The sequence below is a fragment of the Schistocerca serialis genome, chromosome 2, assembly GCF_023864345.2.
Source record: "Schistocerca serialis cubense isolate TAMUIC-IGC-003099 chromosome 2, iqSchSeri2.2, whole genome shotgun sequence".
NCBI lineage: Eukaryota > Metazoa > Arthropoda > Insecta > Orthoptera > Acrididae > Schistocerca > Schistocerca serialis.
Genome location: NC_064639.1, coordinates 404,245,161 through 404,270,415, shown reverse-complemented (window position 1 = coordinate 404,270,415; position 25,255 = coordinate 404,245,161). Strand labels below are relative to the sequence as shown.

Genomic DNA, 25,255 nt, shown 5'->3' with positions numbered 1-25,255 from the left:
GACCCAGAAAAAGACCACTGCCATCGTGGCCGAAACGCTGGTTTCTCCAGTTTAGTTTTTTACAGTACGATGCTGTACCATACACACCAAACATTTATGTCAATTGACTCTGGCCGGACCGGCCGGAGTGGCCGAGCGGTTCTAGGCGCTACAGTCTGGAGCCGCGCGACCACTACGGTCGCAGGTTCGAATCCTGCCTCGGGCATGGATGTGTGTGATGTCCTTAGGTTAGTTAGGTTTAAGCAGTTCTAAGTTCTAGGGGACTGATGACCTGAGAAGTTGAGTCCCATAGTGCTCAGAGCCATTCGAACCATTTGACTCTGGCCGCGGAAACGCACGCAAAAATATAAAGTTATTCAACAGCTTTGAGAGCACATTCTGTGAACGCTCCCACAGAAAAATACTGCCGTCACCACGTACAGTATGTTTTACAAGACCACACGAAACATGATTCATTTTATCAGCAAATTTTTTTCATTGTTCCGTCGTCCGTGCCTTTTACAACCAGAACTAATTGTAACATTTGGTCTGGGACAACACAAATATGAATCGTCTGCTGAGTATCTCAATTTGCAAAAGCGTGGGATGAAAGGAATGCTACTAATCTTTTCTGTGTTCCTTATTTGAACAACAAACTGTCGTTTACTGCGCTTTAAGGACAAGACAAGCTTCCGACATCTTCATTTTAGGATGAGAAATGCCACTTTCTGTACGAAGAGTCGGCTGTACATGGAAGAAAAAAGAAATATCTTCATTGCTTTGTATCTCTTTTACGCTATGTACACTGTACTCAGCTGAAAGATGTCTCCAGTATAGATAAAAATATCTAAAGGAACTTCCCCATCTTCCTAGTGAAAACCAATCTCCAAGCGCTGATCTAGCTAAAAAAAGAGTAAAAAATGATTTAGCTCTGATCAGATAAATTTAACCTATCTGGTTCCATCTCAAAACAGGTGAGGTTCACTCTGCCTTCTCTCATCAGCGTAGTTTGCAATAGTAAATAAGTGCAGAAATAAAGTTAGTGAGAGCGTCGATAAGAATAGCGCGTCACAGAGAGCATTGACGGCAGCAGGGTCTTAAAGTTAAAGGTTTCAGGCACAGCGCTCACGGAACTAGCTTAAACTTAAAGAAGTACAAGTCGCCCGTTATTTGTGACCGGTTTCTGTTAAATCATCTCCAAACCAGTATGTCCATACCGAAGTAGCACTGTTGAAAGAATTCACGAAGCGGTACGTTATACTCAGTATCAATGAAATGTGTAGAGAAAAAAGTCGGTTCCTACTTTATCACTGCTGCCAGATCACCAGGAACATTTCAGTTTGAAGATAGTTTAACCGAAACAGGACACTAACGATATATGCACAGATACTTGGGTTTTTCCATGCCTGTGGGATTTGATTAAAATTTCATTCTTCCACTAGCTCATTTACAGTGCACGCAAATGCAACTGCGCCACGATTATATCGCAACACTGCATTCCCAGAAAACATGCACGTGGAACCTACCACCACTTTTCGGAATTTAGAAAGCTTGAATCAGTGGCATGAGGATCATACCGAGAGATCACATACACAGCTGGCTGTAGTGCGGTGGCTGAAGAATGGACGGTGACGAGATGGACTCAGCACTAAAGTGTTGCGAGGAAAGCAGGCACGGATCCTTCCAAAATTACTAAAGGACGAGAAGATCGTAGTATTCAGAACGATGTTTTCACTCTGCAGCGGAGTGTGCGCTGATATGAAATATCCTGGAAGATTAAAACTGTGTGCCGGACCGCGACTCGTACTCGGGACCTTTGCCTTTCGCGGGCAAGTACGCTACCATCTGAGCTACCCAAGCACAACCAGGAACTTTCAGATCGTAGTATTGTTCGTCTGGCTCTGACTAACAGAAAGATTACAACTGCTGAAATCCAAGCAGAGTGTTAGCACGATCCATCGGAAATAGATTACTGGAAGTTGGGTTGAAATCACCAGTTGTCATGTGTCAGGCAATATACGTTTGCATTGTGCAGAAACAGAGCCGTCTGGGACAACACTGAGTAGCATTCTGTGGTGACCAGCGATGAAATTTCCGCGAAGAGCCACACAACATATTATTTCCTCCCACATACATCTTGCATAATGACTATCACGAGGAAATTCAAGAAATTAAAGCCAATACAGAGGCTTACTCACAATCATCTTCACCGGCCGATGTGGCCGAGCGGTTCCAGGCGCTTCAGTCTAGAAACGGGCGACCGCTACGGTCGCAGGTTCGAATCCTGCCTCGGGCATGGATGTGTGTGATGTCCTTATGTTAGTTAGGTTTAAATAATTCTAAGTTCTAGGGGACTGATGACCTCAGATGTTAAGTCCCATAGTGCTCAGAGCCATTTGAACCATTTGAACAATCATCTTCCCGCGCGCCATTCGTGAGTGGTACAGGGTAGGTGGATCAGTTACTGGTACCCGAAGTACTCTCCGTCACGCTCCATTATGTGGCTTGCGGAGTATGATGTAGATGAGTTTCGCTTCTGTTTGTTGCGGTCAGATCGATGCAAACATGTCCAGACGACAGGGTGAAAGATCACAGGAAGTGGGGGATGCTCGACTCGCAAAGTCCTGGAATCACAGTGTGCCGAACTAAAGGATATGGCAACAGGACTGATTTGGTAGTTGTTGAAGCGAGTCTGTGGCAAGAACGGCAAACGGTGTTGTCACAGTCTACGAGACTACAGTACCAAACAACATTTTCCAGCAGGATAATGCCGGAGACCACACTAAAGTTCATATCTCGGAAGCCTTGAGGACTGTACTGATCTGGCTGGCCTCATCGATCCCCTGGTTTGCCACCCAAACGGCACATCTGGGTGCGATGGGAAGATGTATCCTTTTAAATGAGCCTACAGTCGGCAACGTTCATAAACTGACACGTGTTTCAGGCATGCCAAGAAGCTTCTCAAGAAGACGTTAGGAAGCTATTTGCTTCTGTGCCGTAACTAGTACAGAAGTATATTCGTGCCCGTAGGGTCACACCTCGTACTGTTGTTGATGACGGACGTCAGTTGCGAACGGAATGAAAGTTTAATTATGTAATACGTGTTATGTGGTGAACATGTCCACTAAGTTTGATAAATATTGGTTGGTGTCTCATCGCGTAACACTTAACATATTCATCAGGGTTAAAAGCGACCTGGAGTACGTGAAGATTGCGTTGTTAAAGTCTGCTATGAAGCGTAGCAAATGCACGAGGCAGTCGCCGCAGGGCGCAGCGCGCGCACGGCCAGATCCAGAAGCCGCACGCAAGAAGCCGTCCAGCGAGGCGGTGGCCCGCCGTGCCGGTGAGTTACCGCCCCGCCATGCTTCTTGCCGGCCGCGGCCGTTTCCCGTTACACTGCGGCTCTCTGACCCTCCGCCGCAACAGCGCAGTTACGGGGGCTATTCTGTACTCACCTCTCCACGTGCACAAGAAAAGGCGCACTCCGCAGAGGCTGGTCCTAAGGCTTTAAAACGAGAAAGAATTACGCCAGGGCAATGTAATCGCACAGCTGTCACTTTACCGAAGAAAAATTCTCTTATCTTGTTTTTCCTTCTAGTCCTCACTCCAAAGACTGGTTTCATGCAGCTCTCCATGCTGTTTGTATTTTGCGCAAGTTTTCACGTCTGCATTAAACCTGATAGCAGTTCCTTACTCTACTCAAACTTTGATCTCCCTATAAAGTTTTTACTTCCCACACTACCCTCCATTTCGAAATTATATTTCCTATAACACTTTGACTTCTTGTGCCATCAATTTATTTTATTTCTGGTTCAGTTATGCGATATACCACGTATTCTTCAACATTCTTCTGTAGTAAACGTTAAAAAAAAGTATTGTCTTCTTCTCTGTAATGTTCACAGTCAACGCTTCACTTCGATAGAGACGTACTCTCCAAACAAATACTTTCAGAAAAAAGTGTCTAACACTTAAATTCGTATTTGATATAAAACACTTCCCTTATTCAGGAAGTTTTTTCCTTGCTATTGTCGATCTACATTCTGTATCATCTTTACTTCCGCTATCGTAATTAATTTTGTTACCATCGTAGTAATATTCGTCAATTATTTTCAACACCTCATTTCCTAATCTAATTCCTTCAGCGTCACATCACTTAATTCGTCCACTGCTCTTGTTGTACTTTCATTCATCTCAGTTTTACTTTAATTCGTCTTATCACCCCTCTTCAGAACATTATCCAACCGTTCAATTGATCTTCCAAGTCCTTTGGCGCTTCACGGCAGTATTACAGTATCATTGTATTATTTATTCTTCCTGAACTTTAATTTCTTTTCAGAATATATTTTCGATTTCCTTTTCTGCATATTCAATGTAGAGATCGAATAACATTGCAACATGCTACAAACCTGTCTCAGATCCTTCTTAAATGCAGGTTCCCTTTGCTGTCCTTCGATCTTACAACTGCAGCCTAGCTTCTGCTCTAGTCACCAGTTACGTGTCTCCCCTGAAAGAACACACTGATCGGTGTGCTATACGTGGTGCGGAAATGGTACCAGGCGGTCACCACTGACGTAAGTTACGGCAGTAAAGTGATGTGCATGTCCCAGTCGGTTGTACAGAATAAGCGCAGCAAGGTGGGTCGACGGCGAGACATCACAAAATGTCAGGGAGGAAGTACGATATCTGGACTAGCCCAAAGACCACGCCGTCAATGACGCTGTCCGAAGTGTTGTTGTATCAATACCGAATGTCCATTGTGTCTAAAAGGAGTGATGCAGCACTCGCAGCCGCTAATACCATGTAGCAGTGGTCGTACAAACTTCTAACCACCAAGAACCGGAGGCAGCTATCACGCTTTCAAACCAAACAGGAGTAGCTGGAGCCGGGTGCCGCTTAAAAGGCTATTCCAACAGCACATAAAGTTGTTCGTTTTCAGTGGTCGAAAGTCTAAACGACACAGTAATTGGGCAGTAGCTGACTTCAGCTGGCTAGTGTGGTCCAACGAATGAAAATTTTGCCTCTTTACAAATGATGCAATTCATAGAGTGGACCAACAGACCATTGTGGCGTTTAACATGCGGAACTTGCAAGGTTGTTGTTCAGGCCGGAAATGGCTCTGTGATGTTCTGGGTGTATTATTTACACCACGACCTGGGCTCAGGTTTGCGCTAATTTCAACGAGGATACTTATTCTAAGATTCTCGTTCACGAACTGTTGCCCTTTCTTCTACATCTTCGTTACGAATATACCGTGGACAATCACCTTTCAGAATGACAACCGTGGACACTGAGGAATCCAACCGCATCTCGTCTAGCAGGCTGTTTACATCAGTGAGTGGAAGGTACAAACAGGAGCCGAGTAATTTGGTAGCCCTACGGGATGTAATCATCAATAATTGGAATCGTCTAGATATGACATGTGGGAAAAAGCTGGGAGACACTCTTCCTCAGCGAACTGTGGCCGTTCTCAAAGCCAGAGGCGGTGGTACATGACACTAGCGTGATGTCTCCTGAGCGGTTCTTATCAAACTCAGAGTAGTCCCATACTCAGGGAATGAACGCAGAGGGGCAGATGCAGTGATCCTGCATCGCCCTTCTAGGCAAGATCCTAATGGAGGTTGTTTGCTGTTGCTTTCCTGCGGTATGTTACAGAGTGTCAAATGTGTATCTCTGTCGTGTGCGTGACTCTGACGAGTGCTTGTACAGTGTAGTGCTGGATCTGTGTTGTTATGTGTAAGGGTAGTGAAGATGGTGAACGCCTGCTGCCAGCACGTAGACTACTCCTTTCGAATAACACACCGACTGAGGTGGCACAGTGGTTGGGATACTGGACACGCATTCGGGAGGACGACAGGTCAAACAAGCGTCAGGCCACCCTGATTTGCGTTTTCCGTGATTTCCCTAAATCGCTTCAGGCTAATACCGGGTCGTTCCTTTGAAAGGACACGGTCGAGTTCCTTCCCCAACATTCCCTAATTCTATGGGTCTCCTTCTCCCAAATCAACCAATCAAACAACCAAACGAATAACACCGGGGGTGCTGCCTTGCTTTACGTCCCCATACGGCAGAAGCATCACCAACGATGTCAGACGCCATCACTTCGTGAGACGCGGCTTAGACGGTTTAGGACATTGATGCAAAGACTGGGGATCAGGGAGTCTACGATACTCACCTCCCCCCCCCCCCCCCACCCCCGCCTGCCAAATATTGGCAGGATTTGAATCGGCTTACCTCCGAGTAGTGCGCCACCAAAAAGGAGTACGCCGCGCGATCAGAGGCGTCTTATCACGGTCCGCTCCACACGGCTTCCCTCGTCGGAGGTTCGAGTCCTCCCTCGGGCATTGCTGTGTTTGTCGTCCTTAGCGTAAGTTAGTTAATGTTAGATTAAGTAGTGTGTAAGCTTAGGGACCGATGACCTCAGCAGTTTGGTGCCCTAAGACCATATCACAAATTTCCAAAGGCGTACGTTAGCGACCTCTGCTACGGTGGCAGATCTAATGTGCTTATGTTAACACAGAAAATCAAGAAAAGTGTAAGGAAGTCTTTTCTGGGAGCGCTTATTTTTTCTGTGGCCTTATATGCAAGTAAAACTTGAAAATGGTTTAAATGGCTCTGAGAGCACTATGGGACTTAACAGCTATGGTCATCAGTCCCCTAGAACTTAGAACTACTTAAACCTAACTAACCTAAGGACAGCACACAACACCCAGTCATCACGAGGCAGAGAAAATCCCTGACCCCGCCGGGAATCGAACCCGGGAACCCGGGCGTGGGAAGCGAGAACGCTACCTCACGACCACGAGCTGCGGACAAGTAAAACTTGAGCAATAAACAGTACAGACAGGAATGCACAAAGTTTTCATAAAATTGTTTTCAACATGTGATAACTCATAAAGATTTATTTCGTCATTCATACACATCAATGTGTGCACCCTTAAAGGAACGGGTAATGTATACTCGGAATTCCATTTACTTCGACATACGATTCAAGATCTGTACAGTGACGTGTCCAAATGTATTGCGAATGCCTGGCTTCAAGTCCTGTAGGTCTGCAACCTTGGTTCGACACACATCATCCTTTGCAAAACCCCACAGGAATAAGTCTAATTGCATGAAGTGCTCTGTATGAACCAGGTCATACACTGAGCTTTCTCCTTGACGTCCACATTTTATCAGGTTTTCTAGTTTAATTTTGCGTCAAAATTGCATCACCTGGAAGATAAAAAAAACTTTACGAGTTATCTTATCACATATTGAAAACCATTTGTTAATATCTGACTACAGGTTTAATGTTACTAAAATCTAAATTTGTAAAGAAAATTTATGGAGATACTATATAGTGTATTTGGTAATGGAGGAAGATGCAAGGGATAAAAATTGAGTGTGACCGAAGATTAATACAGTCAGTATGTCCAAGTGGATGTAGGTTAGAGTAGTTACAACGAGACGGAGAGATCTGCACAGGACAGACTAGCGTGGAGGGCTGCATCAGGCGAGACTTCAGACTGACAACGACAACAAGAACGATACAAGGCTGGCGACATTTTTAGCGCAGTACAAGCCACGGCACCGCTCTTGTCGCAGACGCAGACTGAGAGGAGGGAGCGGGTGAAGACAGCAGTGAGGTACCGGCTGGCAGGGACGCGCCACAAAGCCGCAGACGGCTGCCGCTTTCGCCGACGCCCACCGCACACGCTGAAAGGGCCGCGCGCTTGTGAGGAGGGTTGCCATCAATCGCGGGGCGGCGCGGCGCGACAACCGAGCTCGCATAATTCGAGGCGCGCTATCTGGAGCGCCATCTGAGCGACGCCTGATTTCCTGCCCGCTCGCTGCCGCAATTTCCTGCGCACACCGCCGTCTCCAGAATCCCCCACTCTTTCACCGTCTCGGGGGGTTAGGCGGCACAAAAGGCGGTCGCCCCGCAGGGAGGCAGCGTACGTCTGCACAGCCACACGAGGAGCGTCGCAACAACTCAATGGTCGCTCAGAGGGTAAGAAGGGTAGTCGTTACGTTGCAATTATCACTTCGAAAAATTACAGTTATTTAATTAATTTCTTGTTTGCTTTGAGGTACGCCTCTGCAGTACCCTATAGCATGCCGCTAGAAGAGCCAAAATAACACTGAACAACCCGTTGAGAATTGTTCAGTTATTCATTTTCGGCAGCACTGGAAATGTTGCAGCTGGCCAAGCCAGACGGATGAAGAAATCGGCAATGCTCAAACCTCGTTTTCAATGAGCGTGCTTGCAGTCAGTATTTTCGAAAGACGGCTACATCAAAGAGTCAAATCGTGGGGGGTGGAGTAGTTTCTACATATGTTATGCGGTGTGCGCAACCGAAATATTTTTTTTTTCATAAATGCTGAAAGGTACAGTCAACAAAGAATTTGAGCTAAGCAAGAACATGGCAAAGACAATTTGGGGGGGGGGGGGGGGGGGAAATAACATTCCGAAGATCAAGACAGGGAGAAGAGTCAGTGGCAGCACTAAACGTATTGTCAGACGTACTAAACAATATCATGCAAGATGCATGTGCAAGGTTGTGAAGGTTCAGTCGCATCTTCTGACTTATTAACGTTTGTCTGAATTTCTTGGAGTAGAATGGTAGAATGTGTGTGGTTAGGCAGCATTTTTTTTTAACATACACCTACTGTTTTTTTCGCGGACGCTACACTTTGCTCCTCTAAGACAGAAGTAAACATTGTGCTATGTATTCCTCTGTATTGGTTGTTATTGGAGTCTTCTCCTCAGGGAACGTAAATTACGTCGTGTCGAGTATAGTCGCATGTGTACCATTATTACGGTTCGTTTGTGCCGTAACGTCGCATTTTGCCTTACGGGTGTATTTAACCTGCAGTTGCGCTGCCATCCCCACCCCTGGGATCCGCGCTAGGCAAGCATTACGCTACAGCTGTAGAATTAAAAAGGTATGGTAACAGATGAACAACAAAAGGTCAGATTCCCAATATACGTAAATCTAAAAACGAAGAACACAGTTAATAGGTACGAGATTTTCCGTGGTTTTATCGGTAATAATTTTGATTAAAGTCAGTTGGTTGACTGGACGAGGGACGAGTAGCTGGTCGGAAGCTACCATACTCCAGTTAAAAATGAACAAGCGTGACGGATTTCGCGTTAATAGGAAGTTAGAAAAGATCATATTCTCGAGAAGTTACCTTTATTTGGTATCGATGTTACTTCAGACCACGTCATGTTTGTCCGTCTAAGGCGTTCCTTTTGGGCTTCGTGCGGCAACGAGAGGAGCCAAGCTGCGCCAAGTGAGACAAGCGCCATAGGCTGCACCAAGGAATATCGACAACCAGAACGTCAGTCGGGCAATAATGTCAACTAAATTGACGTTACTGGTATTGACATTCGTTTTTCACTTAAACGTTAGTCATACTCCACGCCAGAGTCAATGTACGTTAAACAGAAGAATAACAATTCTTAGACTACTCCTTCAACAGAGTTGCAAATTAACAAATAACTAAGGAGTATCCGTCGGGATTTTAACAACTTTTGCTAGATACAAAAGTATTTGACAGTGGTGGATTCTCGAACACTATAACTTCAAATTTTATTCAATAAAAATCAAATAACGTGCGGTAAAACATCTGTACTACGCTTCAACACTTCACAAAAGGATCAAGCGGTAGGCAAAGTTACGGGAGAGGACAGACAGCAGAAAGACCTGTGGAAAATAGGATATTCCGTCTACCAGGTGCATGTGCCGTGTGAAAGCGTGCTGTAGAGATTTCAAGAGTACACGGTTTATTTCTGTTCTGCTTATCTTTCCGTACACCCAGTACAGTCTGCACGGAACCTCCCGGAAATTTCCGAAATTTGACATTTGTCAAGTCGTTACGCATAATCTGTGTCTCACTGGTTTTTAAAAGTTTTTCGTGTCTATGTTTCACTACAGAGTACGAAGCGACTGGAAACTTTTGCACAGCGCATACGAAAAAGAAGATCACACCAGCATGACTGGTGGAACAGGGGAAGCGCGTGTCCAGTGAGATCTAGAAAGAGAACTGCACGCATTCATCACGTGACAGGGTGGTCGTCGGCAATACAACGAAGACATTCAACGCTCTTACGTCGCTCATTCTGTTACTCGCGCTAGAAAAACAACGAAATGACTGATACATAAATACGGCCAATTTCCGGTGGCGTCACACCCTCTGGCGTAGGTGCATGCGGCCAACGACGAACCGCGCTGAGCAAGCAAAGAGGGTGTTTGCTTACATGAGGGTTGAACTGACAATGAACAAAACGTAGACGGACGTAGGGCACCGAGGCACCGACAAACGGGAAACAGCACTGACGTAACAGTGCCATTTACAATGGCGTGCCAGTTCAGAGGAGGCAACTGCTGGGAAAAATGTAGTCAAGTTTACGCCTACAATGAGGAATAACTAGTAAATAACAATTAATAACATTTTCGATTAAAGAGCGGAAAGGATTGAGACTGATGGCTGGGAAAGTTTGTCAGTAGCAGCCTCTGTCAGCCGTACGTCTGAAATGGTAATAAAGTGGTAGCAGAGAGTCCAGGGCGAACATTAATTACGGGGAATAAGCCGGCCCGGTCTCGCAGCTTTCAAAGCAGCCTGCGCCGCCCCGAGTCACCGCGCCCGTCCACCGGCTGCAGCGCGTCTCTGTGTGTAGAAGCCACTCACCGCTCGGGCCGCGGCGAGCTCCCTACTCTATCCGAACCCTCTCATCCCGTTAATTAAAAATGTTATTAATTCTTGAATAATGTTGTTTTTCAGCCCACGCATACAGCGCAAATGTGGCTGGACTTTTCCGTCTGTCAGGGAGCGCAGTCCTGATTACGTAGGGCAAAGAGCAAACTTCGTAGAACATAGACCACTTCGTGCATAATGTGAGGATGACAAGACGACTGGGACACTGCAGGTACAACATGACGACACCCTGAGAGAAAGACCTGAAATGTACATTCTATCCTTGGAGCGTTGATCAGTTTTCTTACAGGACATGTGCCTTACACCACGTGTCTGAACAGAATAGGACGGAGAAATTGGTACCCTGGATCATTTATTCAGTTCAACAGCATCACTGAAAACCGAAGAGCTGGAATTGCGGATGGAGCAGAATACAGATACAGTACAGAGGTAATTATAGGGCGTCCGGACAGGAGTTACAGATTTACCTACGAAGAAGATAATCACTGAGTCACCGCAAAGTACCAACTACATAAATATAAATAAGCGAAGATCAGAAGAAGATAATGACTGAACTACCATGACTGAACTACCATGAAGTGAAATACAACATTTGAACTCTTTTGCCTCAGCCCCGTCTTCTCGATTCCAAAAACACAAAACTAGTGCAGGACGCTGCAAACATGGCTGCAGCTGTTTCAAGGCAAAGTTCAGCCATAAAGCTTAAGCACGTAATGCGGAATGCAAAAAAATAATTAAACGGGTCCGAAAGATAGAAATGGCCGAAGCGGTTATGGCGACCGCTCGTGTAAACCTGGAAATCCGAGGTTCGAGTCCCAGTCCGGTACAAATTTTTAATCGTCACTATTGATTCATTTCGATGTCCAAAACCTTAAATAATGTTTTGGTTCCATTTGATACATGGATGAATGAGCAGTTCTCGTATGTTCTGACGATGTGGATTTTCTTCGATTCCCTCACTACAGTACCAGAAGATGGGACTTTGTGCCTTGGAAATCGTCAGCAGTTGAACAGGTATCCTGTGCTATCGATACTACACCGCGCCAGTCGACGTTCAGAAGTTGGGAGCAACCAGGTGATCGAGCCGCCGATCTGCGGCCGGCTCCAACACACATCATCCCCGGCACGTCTGGTTGAAAATTCAAAAAGTTATTTTTTTTCATCCCAAGTTCGCCAGAGTGTCTCCGAAAACCATTCACAGGGGAAACCAGATAGTTGACAAGTACAGAAATTTCAACGACGGCCTAACAGGCATTATGGAAATTATGAACGTGGTCGAACTTGAGATCGGACCAGTCTGTTACAACTTCTGTAGCAAAACGGAACAAAAGCGTCTCGAGTGAGCAGAGCAGCGGATGACAGAAGCTGCCAAAGAGGCCCGCGGGACCGCCTTGGCCACGAAGAAGGTGGAGGAGAACCTACTTTTGGATCTGGAAGGAATGCTGTGTGGTTCTCGGATCGGTGACTAGAGGTATGTTTAACTTAACAACAGAAAAGTAACGTAAAACTTCAACCACGTTTTCCTCGAAAAAAAAAATAAAAATTAGTAGGGAACATGAAAGCCGTACATACGATTATAATCGGAATTTAATATCAGCATTCTAAAGTGAATTTTTCATCAGCGTACAGAGGCGCTCTGCTATGTCTTCAAAAGTCTATTCTCGGTACACGCTTTTGTCTTGGTTTTGGGGCGAAGAAAACGTCAACATTTTCTTCGAACTTAATATTATTCAATTATCCTATGTATGCCGATAGAAAATGCATCTAAAATGGCATATAAAACAATATTTTGTTACAGGTCGAATAGGATGGCTCCGGGAATTCCCGCTAATGACCAGCGTTTCGGCTGCAAGATATTCTTCCACCAGACACAGCGGTTACAGGAAGCATCCAGTGAGGACACAAAATTGTTTTCTTATAGACAAAAGTGTAAGGAATAAAACTGTATCATCGGATTTATGGTCACTTTTTATTTTGACTGAAAAAATCACGAAAAGCACCTAGTTTTCATGCGTTCACACAGGACTACACCCTTAAAGGACACCTCAGCTTACCGCTCCAATAACTCCAGTCTTAATTTAGTTCTGCCTGCCTACTCTAAGCATTGTCCCTCAGTCTCTGTTAATGTTGTGGATACGGACACCGTCTAGCTCTGGGACTTGTATTCGATACTGATCTGGAGTTGCTCCTGGATGTCAAGTTAAACAAAAGAAGTTTATCAGACACCACGTGCGCATCTTACTGTTTCGCTCTCTGTAAAAGAATCCACCAACTCCTTGGCATCCACCAGCATGGTGACCAAATGAAAACATTAAAGACTGCTGAGTCGATAAAGAAATAAAAAAATGGAATATACGGTTAGAGAGACTAGGCATACTGCCTTAGGGAAACACAGGGATCGTCTCGCATGACTATTATCTTTTTATTATTATACTTTACAACCTTAGTTCACACAAGAGGCCGCAGTATATATGGTGTTTCAGGAGAAATTGTAAGTATTATGGGAAATGGTTGTATAGACTAATTAGAATAAAACGTTCCATTTGACGTGTGTCCAGTTTTTATTGGTTACGGAGATACAGCATGTAATAGTGACAGGTTTTTCATTTTGCATGTAGTGGGTTTATTTATCGACTGTCATTACTGTAGTAACAGACCCCGACAGCAATATGGAGCGGTCGCATCTGTCGGAGATCGATCCGTATCTCCAGACCGCACTACCGGTGTCGTTGCAATCTACAAGAAGCCGTCTCCACGATAAGCGCTCTGGCGAATGTCCAGCGAGATATATTGGCCCTGTGGCGCGCGTCACAGCGCGTGACACTACACCTCTTACGAATTACAGTTCCACACAAATTTAATACTTCGTAGCTGCATGTTTAAACACGATCAAGCTCTCGATATCGCGTGACAGAGTTATGGACTTTAGTGGGTACCTTTTCATTCGATTTTCTGCCAGATCCCGGACTTAGACGAGAGTTCGCGATAGGGCAAGGCAACCAGTGTGACGTCACAAGTTCGTTGCGGGGGCCCGTATTTGTCGTGGTCCTCTCTCCTTTGTGCTCGTTTGATGGAATGTTCACTGTACTGGCCACTCTGTTGGCGACTTAAGCTTTGATCTCGGACTACAAATATGGACTTTAAAAATGACCAGCAATCTTCTTCGTGTGACATCGAACTTACATGTAATTGTCTTTACTGTGCTTTTCTACCATGTCACTGTAATAAGCCAAATAAATTATGCTCATGAGTGCAGATTTCTACAATTACTGTTTTGAAGTTCAAGTTGTGATTAAATTTTTTCAACTGTGATTGTAATTTGTCAGTCAGATTAAGCATATCGTTCATATTTATGAAGCTGAGTACGCCGATATGGTATTTGTATACGGAGTTTGTAATGGAAACTACTGCTGCTGCTTGTAAAGAATACGGTAGAAGGCTTTTTAACAGCACATTAACAGATTCAACGGCGTTTACTAAACTGCCTGAGACCGGACGCAGTTTGTGGACGACGGAGAAGACATTATTCAGCTGGTGGAACGTAATCCTTCAACAAGCACACACAAAACTTCTACACGTATCGGCGTTTCGCATAAAAGAGTGTTGCGGACATGAAGTCAGCAGGGCCTCTATCGTTATCATTTAAAGTGGATTCAACATTTCGAGGAGACAAGGTACATGATTGGAATTTTGTCGTTGGCTAATTGTAAAGCGCCGAGTAATTCCTTTAATAATAATGAAGCCACTTTCAATCGTGACGGTATCAATAACGCTCCTAACTCACATCGGTTGTTCGACGAAAACCCACATTTCTTTGTGAAGACTTAGTTTCAAGAATGCATTTCTGCAAATGTGTTGTATGGTATAGACCCTAATACATAGTCCGTTGACTGGACCTGTTGGGCCAGCACATCATCTAAAAGCATCCCGTACCATAGTTTTTCTTTAATATGAGCTTCCAGCATTGTTCGGAAAGATTTGTTTGACTAGAAGGATTGATATGTTCTTGCAGCATGACAGGGCCAATTCATATAACATTCCCTGGGTAATGGATCGCCGTAAATGGTCACGTTTTTTGGCTACTCGTGTACCATCAGATTTTTACCTTTTGGGTGGCTGGATGGCGAAATCTGCAAAAAAAGTAAACACAATAGACGATAAGACTGTGAATAGTGCTTATGACCGAACAGTAAGACGATCTTTGAAGAGCTACACGTGATGTCAACAGAATTCGAAAGTGCACTGAAATCGGAGATGGACTTTTGGAAATCAGCTTAGAACTTATTATGTACTTTTCCTTAATGTCTTCTGTGAGTATTCGGTTCACTGCTGTGTCTCTGTAACAAATGAAAACTGGCCACATGTCGTACTGGAGGTTTTATACCACTTAGTTTGTATTAACACCTCCTGAAATATTTACAGTTTCTCCTGAAGCAACATGCAAAAAAAAAAAAAAAAAAAAAAAAAACTTTAGAAGAATGTTACTAAGTTTCCTTAAGTTTATATGTAATATGCCTAGTACGTGAAGTTTGTGCCTAGCCAAACCTCGGATACTGCACAGAATTTCCTTAAACTGAAATTAAAACTACCAAAAATAATATGATGAAGTCATCGTAATTAGTCTAAACAGGTACTGATACCAATAATTCACCAGAGGCAGCATTAAATAATAAAAATGGAATTAATAATATTTATTTTTTTCCGTAAACATCTTGGCAAATGACAGTCCCACTGTCTTCCTACTACGAAACCGACAACACGGAAAACCTTAATGTGGATTGCCGGACAAGGATTTAAACGGCGTCGTCCAGAATGAGACCCCAGAGCTTTAACCGCTGTATCACCTACCTCGGCCCTTGGCTTGAGAGACCGGTAAACAATATGAATAAATTGGAAACATTGTTGGAAGCGTTTAGCTGTAGAAGGATAAAGTGTATAACTGCAACTATGAAATCAAGAACAAATAAGGAAACCAGTCTCTGGGCCGGCCGGAGTGGCCGTGCGGTTCTAGGTGCTACAGTCTGGAGCCGAGCGACCGCTGCGGTCGCAGGTTCGAATCCTGCCTCGCGCATGGATGTGTGTGGTGTCCTTAGGTTAGTTAGGTTTAATTAGTTCTAAGTTCTAGGCGACTGATGACCTCAGAAGTTAGGTCACATAGTGCTCAGAGTCATTTTGGAACCAGTCTCTGGAAAATTCTTAACGACAGAATGGATCTGATAGTGGCTTTCAGGAAGAGTAAATTTGACGCAGAAAGGAATAACATTGGGGGAGAAAATGGTAGGGGTAGACAAAGATTTGAATACGAAGGAGGAAGTGGGAAATGGTGGATGGTACTTGAAACTGAAGTTGGTGCTATCACATAACAGATGAAGGTGAAGTTAAGAAGCGCAGTGTTTAAGGACGTATATATTAACGCTTTTCTTTTTTTGCAGGGTGGTGCTTAAGCAAAATAATGGATTGTACGGTTTTATGAAGTCCTCAGAACACGCTGCCAGAAACGAACGTGCGGTCTTGTCTGTCGTAATTACAGCAGAGCAGCCGTTGTCTCGGAACAATACACTCGTCAGCGCGCTCTGCGGGAACGCTCCTCGACGGTCATCGACGCACAAGAAAAGACGGAACCATTATTTGAGAGAACCACTTCATAATTTACCTGGCACGCTAAAAGCCGCTTTATAGGACGGGCTAAAAAATTACCGCGCAGCGCTTTCGCTGTCGGCGCAATGAATAGCTTTCCCGTCTTTGCGGTTCAGAGTGGGGTCTATCCAGTTCGAGGGCCGCAGCACTTAGCGCAGACCCGAGACACGGCTTCTGTCTGTGCTGTCGCTCGCATGTATGTGGGCGTATACGAGAACACTGCTGCTCTACACACCGCCGCACTGAGGTATTACACAGCTCTTGGCCAACTTTAGCAATACCAATTTGACAAGCTGATTCTGATTGAGCAATTGTTGAGATAGTTACTCGTGACTCCGCCAACTGAGAGGTTCAATCTGATCATAAATTAACATGGAACCAATGCATATTTGTCATCTGAGAGAGACACTTATTACAAGAAAGTGCGATATTTCAAGAACTTTGGGGTATCTCTCAGTCACTCTAGATGGATGCTGAAAAGTTTCCTTTATCTACGACATTGCCGAAACCTTTCCCTATCCTTTTCTGAGCTAACACTCGATCTCGATCAACCTGCCTCCCCCCCCCCCCCAATTCTGTGTTGGAACTAGGAAAAAAGGGATCCTTCACCCAGTTTCGTGTAGATGAGGTATGAATTAGACGTTTCAACTGATTCGTATCGATAAGATGACCATCACAAGAGAAGCGCTGGTCATCAAGTTAGCTGAGCCACTGCACGGTTTCGACAGACTGTAGAACAAAAGCCATCGAACTGGAACTTCTCACGTAAACTTGCAGCTATGCAGCAGGAAATGGCAGCAAATACCTCGTGTGTGAACATCCAGCGTCCTCCAACGTGTGGTAACGTGTCCAACATCGGATCCTTTTGTAGTTCAGAAAGGCCGAAACAAATGTCCAAGCGCGATCTGCATTGTATAAGACTGTGAAACTATGACGTGGATTTCCTAATCAATGGCGACTGATGAGATTCTGTAGGAGTGCTCAACAATCACGATTAATACCACCCTAAAGCGAGCACGTCTGCGTGGCGAAAATCCATTGCGATTACGGTAGAAACGATTTCCTAGAAGGCTGTGATTTTAGCATTCAAACTACGTTCAGCTCAATGTATTGCCGTCAATCTCCTTTCCGTTTCAAATTTATTTTTCATTTGTATAACTGTCGGCAATAATTGTCAAGCTACACATGAGATCATCGCGGCTGCAATAAAATGGTTCAAATGGCTCTGAGCACTATGGGACTTAAAATATGAGGTTAACAGTCCCCTAGAACTTAGAACTACTTAAACCTAACTAACCTAAGGACATCACACACATCGATGCCCGAGGCAGGATTCGAGCCTGCGACCGTAGCGGTCGCAGACTGAAGCGCCTAGAACCGCTCAGCCACAGCCAAATGTTCTACTGATTCATTTAGCGTGGTCTGGGTGGCCAGAACATTCACTCGAATTTTTTCAGAATGTTCTTTAAACCAATGGCGAACATTGGTAGCACACTGTCATCCATGAAAATTCCATCGTTGTTTGGGAATATGAAGTCCATGAATGGCGTCATATGGTCTCCAAGTAGCGGAAAATCCGTAGGACCTAATCCACTCCCTGTAAACACACCCCACACCATTGTGGAGTCAACACCAACTTGCACAGTGCCTAGTTGGCGATTTGTGTCCATGGCTTCGTGGGGTTTGCGCCACACTCGAACACTACCATCAGCTCCTCCCAACTGCAATCGCGACTCATGTCTGACCAGGCTACGGTTTTCAGTTGTCTAGGGTCCATCCGATACGGTAGCGAGCCCAAGAAAAGCGCTGTAGGCGGTATTGTTGGCAAAGGCACTCGCTTCGGTCGTCTGCTGCCATAACCCATTAACGCCAAATTCCGCCTTATTGTCCAAAAGGATACGTTCGACGTACGTCCCACATTGATTTCTGCGACTATTTCGCGCAGTGTTGCTTGTCTGTTAGCACCGACAACTCTACGCAAATGCCGCTGCTCTCGGTCGTTAAGTGAAGGCCGACGATCACTGTATTGTCAGTGTGATGAGAGGCAATGCCCGGAATTTGGTATTCTCGGCACAATCTTGAAACTATGGATCTCAGACTATTGAATTCCCTAACGATTTCCGAAGTTGAATGTCCCATGCGCCTAACACAACTACCATTTCGCGTCCAAAGTGTATGGAGGACCCCAGACTGATAAATTCCAGGAACTAACAAACACGATGATCAAGCATAAAATTACAACAAACGTTGCAGGTGAGCGAGAACACAAGTAATTAGAAAGGTTTGGTATTTATAAAGCCATATGAGCAGTGAAGGTAAGTAAAATCTATTAATATGTGGCAGAGTATCACGTCACAGGCAACTTTTCTAGATTTTCTGCGATTTTACCCCTCCTGCCACTACTTGTGGCAACAGGAGGTTAACGTTATGTAGATGTCAATGAAAACTACCAACGAAACTATGAAGAAGTGCAATTCTTTTGGGAACATTCAAAAAGAAAAAATAGAGAAAAATCAAACAAGAGAATAAAGGATTTGCTAGACGATTTCAATGGCCAACTAATAATGAAGCACGGTGCAGGCAGAATCACGTCGGAAACCTTTTCACATGAATCGTCTGAGTATAAATGACAAAGCCGCCAATGCACTGCCCTTTTACACTTTGTGTACGCGATACTACCTCCATCTGTATTTGTGCATATCGCTATCCCACGACTTTTGTCACCTCTGTGTGTAGTAGCGTATTTCGCGATGGTCTGGTCACAGTACTGAAAACTGCTTCTCCATCAGGATCGAATTATAAGATGTTTCTCTATAGTTACTCATACTTTGCTCTCATGTGACGTACGTCACGGGCCGTGTGATGTCACAATAATGGTACTCGACATGGAGATCCACGGAATTTGCCGTTCGGCAGGGGGTAGGTCTGCGAGAGCTCGGACAGGTTCAGCGCGTTACAGCTATGTACAACGATTGGGCTGCAGTCCAGCACATTTGGCTCCCACTGTCAGCAACAACGGCCGACGGCCAGACAGAAGTTAACCCCGGAGAGAGTGAGCACAGCGGCAGAGCAGAGTGATTCCAGAGTAAGGCCGTTAGCAGCGGTCTCTGGTCCGAGTCGTTAATCAGCAGAGGCGTGCGCTCTGCGCGCAACGCGGATCTTGACTAATTACGATACGCTGTGGCGGTGCGCGCCGCACTGTACGAGTGGCGGCGTAATCCAGAGCGGGCTATCTTGTTAGCGGCGCTGCAACTTCATTATTACGCAGTGTCGGGGCGACGCAACATCGTATCGGTTTCCAATACGACGTCTGCACAATGGCCGGCAGCCAGTGTATGTCGCCCGCCTCGCCACCACGTGTGCCGCTGCCGCCGCCGCGCAGCCCTAATGACGACCGCCTTTGTCCCGCGAACAATGCGAATCATTTTCTTTGTTTCAGCGGCGCTCATCCGCCGCGATCGCTGTGTCCCCGTCGCTAATAAATTTATTCCGTTGCAGGGCGCGCGGCGCGGACACTTCGGCGCCTATGCTTGTTGCCTGTTTGGTTGATTACTTCCACGTTTCATTACTGTCAGCGAGTAGTCGGAACGTTGGTACCAATGGAAACAGAGTTCACAAAATACCCTTAGTATAAACAGGCTCAAGATATTCGAAACAAGTTTTCATCGAGTGACACTAGCCATATCTGGCAAGCACAGTTGCTTAACTCTCGTAACTTTTTTTTATCTACGTCGATGAAGAAGCAATTACTTACTGCGAGGGCTGGTTTGATGCAGCTCTCCACGTTACTCTAACCTGTACGAGACTTCTCGTTTCTGCAGAACTACAGTATCATACATTCATTTCAATCTGCTAACTGTATTCCCTCTACAATTTTTACTCCCTCCCCCCCCCCCCCCCAAATCCCCTTCACCTAAGCGTCACTTCTTCCCAAATATATACCCTGATGTTTCTTCTTTTAGTCAAGTTACCCTAGAAACCTCGATTCAGTACCTCTTCATTACTTACTAAATTTACCCATCTCGTCTTCGACATTCTTCTGTTGCACGACATTTCAACTTCTTCCTCCTCTTTTTTATATGCCGATCATCGTCCGCTTTTCACTTCCAGATAACATTACACCCTAAACAAATACTTTCTAACTATTAAATTTATATCCGATATAAATAAATATCTCTCTTTCAGAACCGCAACAAACCTGCCTGCAACTTATATTCTCGTTACTCCTGCTATCGTCAGTTATTTTCCTACCCAAACAGCAAAATTTGTATAGCACTTTACCATCTCATTTTCTAATCTAATTCGCTCAACATCACCTTATTTAATTTACCTACATTTTTTTATTTACGTTCGCCTTAAGCACGATTCGCCACTGGGACTTAAGTAGAAATCAATATGGGGGAGAAGATACAACCAAAAGGCCGCGAAATATCTAGACGCACGACACCGAGGAATGTGACGTATTCGAAAGAAAGGAGAAGAGTACTATTCTTCGATCTGTTTAAGATAAAGTAGGGTGCAGACTTTGTGTAAGAATTTATGATCGGAGGGATCAACACAGGATTACATACATAGTACGGAACAAGCAGTGAACCAACCATTTTGTAACGATATCTGAAATGAGGATGTCCAGAACTGTGATGGACGGAAAACCACAGAAAATGTATCCCCTTCGTCGGTCGAGAGCTAACTGGAAGGTGATTTAGAAACCAATATAAACCAGCTGGGCGTTTGAGGGGATTTAAAGTAGAAGGCATCAGACTGACAGAGGTGAAAACACCTTGTTCAGGCTTCGCGTGGTCTTCAGAATCGCGAAATTTATACTGAAACGGAATTGCGCAGTGTACTGAAAGGTTTCGACAGCGTTTACAAAGAGTAGCGAAGAAGTATTCCGGCCGCGGTACAGTGACAAAATCCGCGGTGAATCAGCTGCATGTGAAGCCATTCGTCGGTACTAAGCAGTGTCGTCTCTGTTACGTTTCATTCAAAGGAAGTGTAACACACGCTTCGCCACGGCGGCAGAATTTGCTTTACATTTTAGCAGATTTCTAGTCTCTTTTTGAGAAAAATTTCACTGTAGCCGTGATCTAGCATCACTTGGCTGTGCTTCGCTCTTCAAGCGCTATCGAAAATTGTCAAATATAGTACATCTTTCAATTTAATAACCTACAGTTACTGAAGTAGGTCGACTAACAAGGAAATCATGGGCTATGAGATCACAAAAATACGCCTGCCCTTTTGCACATTAATACTTGTCTAAAACACAGCTTCGGTAGGCCCTTACCGTTTTAGTCACACAAAATATTCAACGCGCTCACGATGCGTGTAGCTTTGCACCTTGAAATAACAATTAAAAAAAAAAAAAAAAAAAAAAAAACAGATCTTGACCGAGAAAATGAGATGCAATTTATAGTTATTACAGTAAACACCAATGCAGAGAACAGCGAAATACCAAGCAAACGTGAAGATAGGAAATTCCTTGCATAATTGCGCTATAGTGCGTCTCTGTTTCATTTCTATATGCTCGAGACTCAAATTGCCAAAGGCCTGTGGTTGTATCTGAAATCTCACACTAAGCGTGATCGCGTGTGAATGGATCTTCCTTGACAAGTTTGGATATCAGATGCCACCATTTGCAAAGAGCTAGTACAGCGTCAGCGTGGTCGTCGTCATTAGGCGCTGCTAACCCCACAGCAGCAAAATCGCTTAATCAAGTAAACTTACAGTGAGGTGACAAAAGTAATGAGATACTTCCTAAATATCGTGTCGGACCTGCTTTTTCCCAGTTTGCCGGCCGGTGTGACCGTGCGGTTCTACGCGCTTCAGTCTGGAACCGCGTGACCGCTGCGGTCGCAGGTTCGAATCCTGCATCGGGAATGGATGTGTGTGATATCCTTAGGTTAGTTAGGTTTAAGTAGTTCTAAGTTCTAGGGGACTGATGACCACAGATGTTAAGTCCCATAGTGCTCAGAGCCATTTGAACCATTTTTTTTTCCGGTTTAGTGCAGCAACTCGACGCGATACTGACTCAACAAGTCGATGGGAGCCCCCTGCACTAATGTTAATCCATGCTGCCTCTACAACGTGTGCGGATTTTGTTCACTAACTAACCTCTCGATCATGTCCATAAATGTTCGACTGGAATCATGTCGGGCGATTTGGGCGGCCAAGTCATTCAGTCGAACTGTCCAGAATGTTTTTCAAATCAATCGCGGACAATTGTGGCCCGATGACACGACGAATTGTCGTCCATAAAAATGAAGTCCATTAATGACTGCAGATGGTCTCCAAGTAGACGAACACAATCGTTTCCAGTCTTTTATCGAGTTAGTTCGACTAGAGTTCAAATGGTTCAAATGGCTCGGAGCACTATGGGACTTAACATCTATGGTCATCAGTCCCCTAGAACTCAGAACTACTTAAACCTAACTAACCTAAAGACATCACACACATCCATGCCCGAGGCAGGATTCGAACCTGCGACTGTAGCAGTTGCGCGGCTCCGGACAGTTCGACTAGAGGTCCCAGTCCATTACATGTAAACACTGCCCATACCATTATGGGGCACCACCAACCAGCTTGCACAGTGCCTTCTTGACAACTTGCGTCCATGGCTTCGTGGGTTGTGCGCCACATTCGAACCCTACCATCTGCTCTTACCAACTGAGGCCTCGGTTTTCCAGTCGCCTAGGGTCCGACCTTTACGGTAACAAGCCCGGGAGACGCGCTGCGGGGGACGTCGTACTGTTAGCAAAGGCACCAGCGTCGGTCACATGCTGCCATAGCCCATTAACGCTAAATTCGTCGCCGTATTTTCCTAACGGTTACGTGCGTCGTACGTCCCACATTGCTTTCTGCTGTTATTTCACGAAGTGTTGCCTGCCTGTTAGCCCCGACAACTCTACGCAAACGCCGTTGTTCTCGGTCATTAAGTGAATGCCGTCGCTCACTGCGTTATTAATGCTTGAAATTTGGTATTCACGTCACATTCTTCACACTGTGGGTCTCGTAATATGAATTCCCTACCGATTTCCGAAATGAAATAGGGTAAGGTGGTGCAATTTCGACCATTTCGGACAAATGCTGTTGTAAGTGGAATCATAGTGGGGAAATAAATAATTTAAATTGTGGCACTTATTCTTTGATGCTTAATGTATATGTAGCACAAATATTACATCGTTACAAGTGTTGATTTGAAAACAAGAAAAGATCACAGAATTGAATAAAATTGTTCGGAAATGTACCACACTAGGTACAGTTGTGATCACTTCTTGGCACAATTCTGATCTCTGACATCTTCCACATAAAAAGGACTTTTTCCTTCGGGCACCGACGCAAACTTCGTAGTACCACATATTAAATTTTTGGCAGCGAATCCAGTCACCCCTTGCCAATGATTTCGCACTATGGTAGTTCAAGAAACAAAATCCAAAATTATTCTCGTTGTTTGGTGGCGATTTGAAGCTTTTAATACTTCTTTCATCATTACTCATAGACCTAACTAATGAATAGAATGTTATGGCTGTGGAGTATTGATTTTGTCGTTGAACATCTACCAGCGTTATCGAATGAACAACGACACTGTAAGTCGACACCTCTTCGTGTGCAAATAGCGTCCTAGTATTGACTTACAACTTTTCAGAAGAGCAATGTCCAATTTTTATGCACCGGTACCTCCGTATCCCTGTTCACAGCGCCCCAAAGGCCGTGCGACACGGATTCTATCGACACAATAACGGGTCGGCACCACCCACGCTGTTCCTCGGTCTCTTATCGCTTCATTTATATCTCTCGCGAAAGAACATAAGCACTTTCCCATCCCTCCTATATCTGGGATTAATACTTCCTTTCGTTTTCATTTTCTCCCAAATGTATCGATTTCCGCTAGCAGCTCCTGTGCGCAAAACCAACATATTGTCCACCTACCGTTGGCATGGAGGTTGAAGCTCCAAGCACCTCACGTTGACTGCGTGAGCTACACGCCCAGTTACTACCGTGTTATTCCGTCTTTTCGATGCGATGGGAATCATGATAGTTGTGTACAAAACATAATGCGACGGAAGCACGGATTGTCCATTGCCGCTAATTAAATTCTACAGTTACAAACATCGTTCCCAGAATTTTTAGTAAGCACGTACCTCTACGTCGATAATACACAACCCGACCGGAAATATCCGAACACCTACTAGTGGACATTAATATGGAGCGTGTTCACCTTTAGCCTCTATCACGGATCGAACTTTGCTGAGTACACTTTCAATGAGTTGTCTGAATCTCTGTGGAGGAATGGTATGATGTTGGACGTTGCGGCATGGAGCAAAGTGACCATTCTACCTAATCCTAAATGTATTCAATTGGGTTTAGGTCGGGACTCTGGGTAGACCAGTCCATTTCAAGAATGTTACTGTCTACAAATCTTTGCCTCACAGATGCTGCTCTATGGCAGGGGCCATTTTCATGCTCACATAAATTATCCTCGCCTCAGAACTATCCCTCTGCTCTACGCGGCACACACAGTTGTATAATGTGTTCATATCGTTCCGAATTTAGCGTTTTCTTAAGAGCAATAAGTGGACCACATCCTAACCACGAAAGTAACCTCCGAACTGTAATACCAGCTCCTCTGTACTTCACTGTTAGTACTACACATGACGGCAGGTTATGTTCTCCAGGCATTCGACAAATCCAAGACCTTCCATCGGCTTGCCACAGGGTGTAGTGCGATTCATCACTCCAAATCACTCGTTCCCAGTCACCCACTGTCCAGTGGCGTCGCTCTTTACATCACCTCAAGCTTCGCTTAGCTCTGATTTCAGAAATGTATGGTATATGAGGATCTGCTCAACCATTGCACCCCCCTGTTTCTAACTAGCTGGACTGCTAGTAGCACTTTGGAACTCACGAGGTGATTCCTTTCGGTGATGTGCATCAGCTACAG

General features: G+C 44.8%; 1 protein-coding gene across 1 annotated transcript in view; it reads right to left on the bottom strand.

Moving 5' to 3' along the window:
- LOC126456023 (pseudouridylate synthase RPUSD2-like) overlaps nucleotides 1–25,255 on the bottom strand; it is a 561,359-nt gene that overhangs the window by 329,310 nt on the left and 206,794 nt on the right. The gene's annotated exons all lie outside the window — the stretch shown is intronic.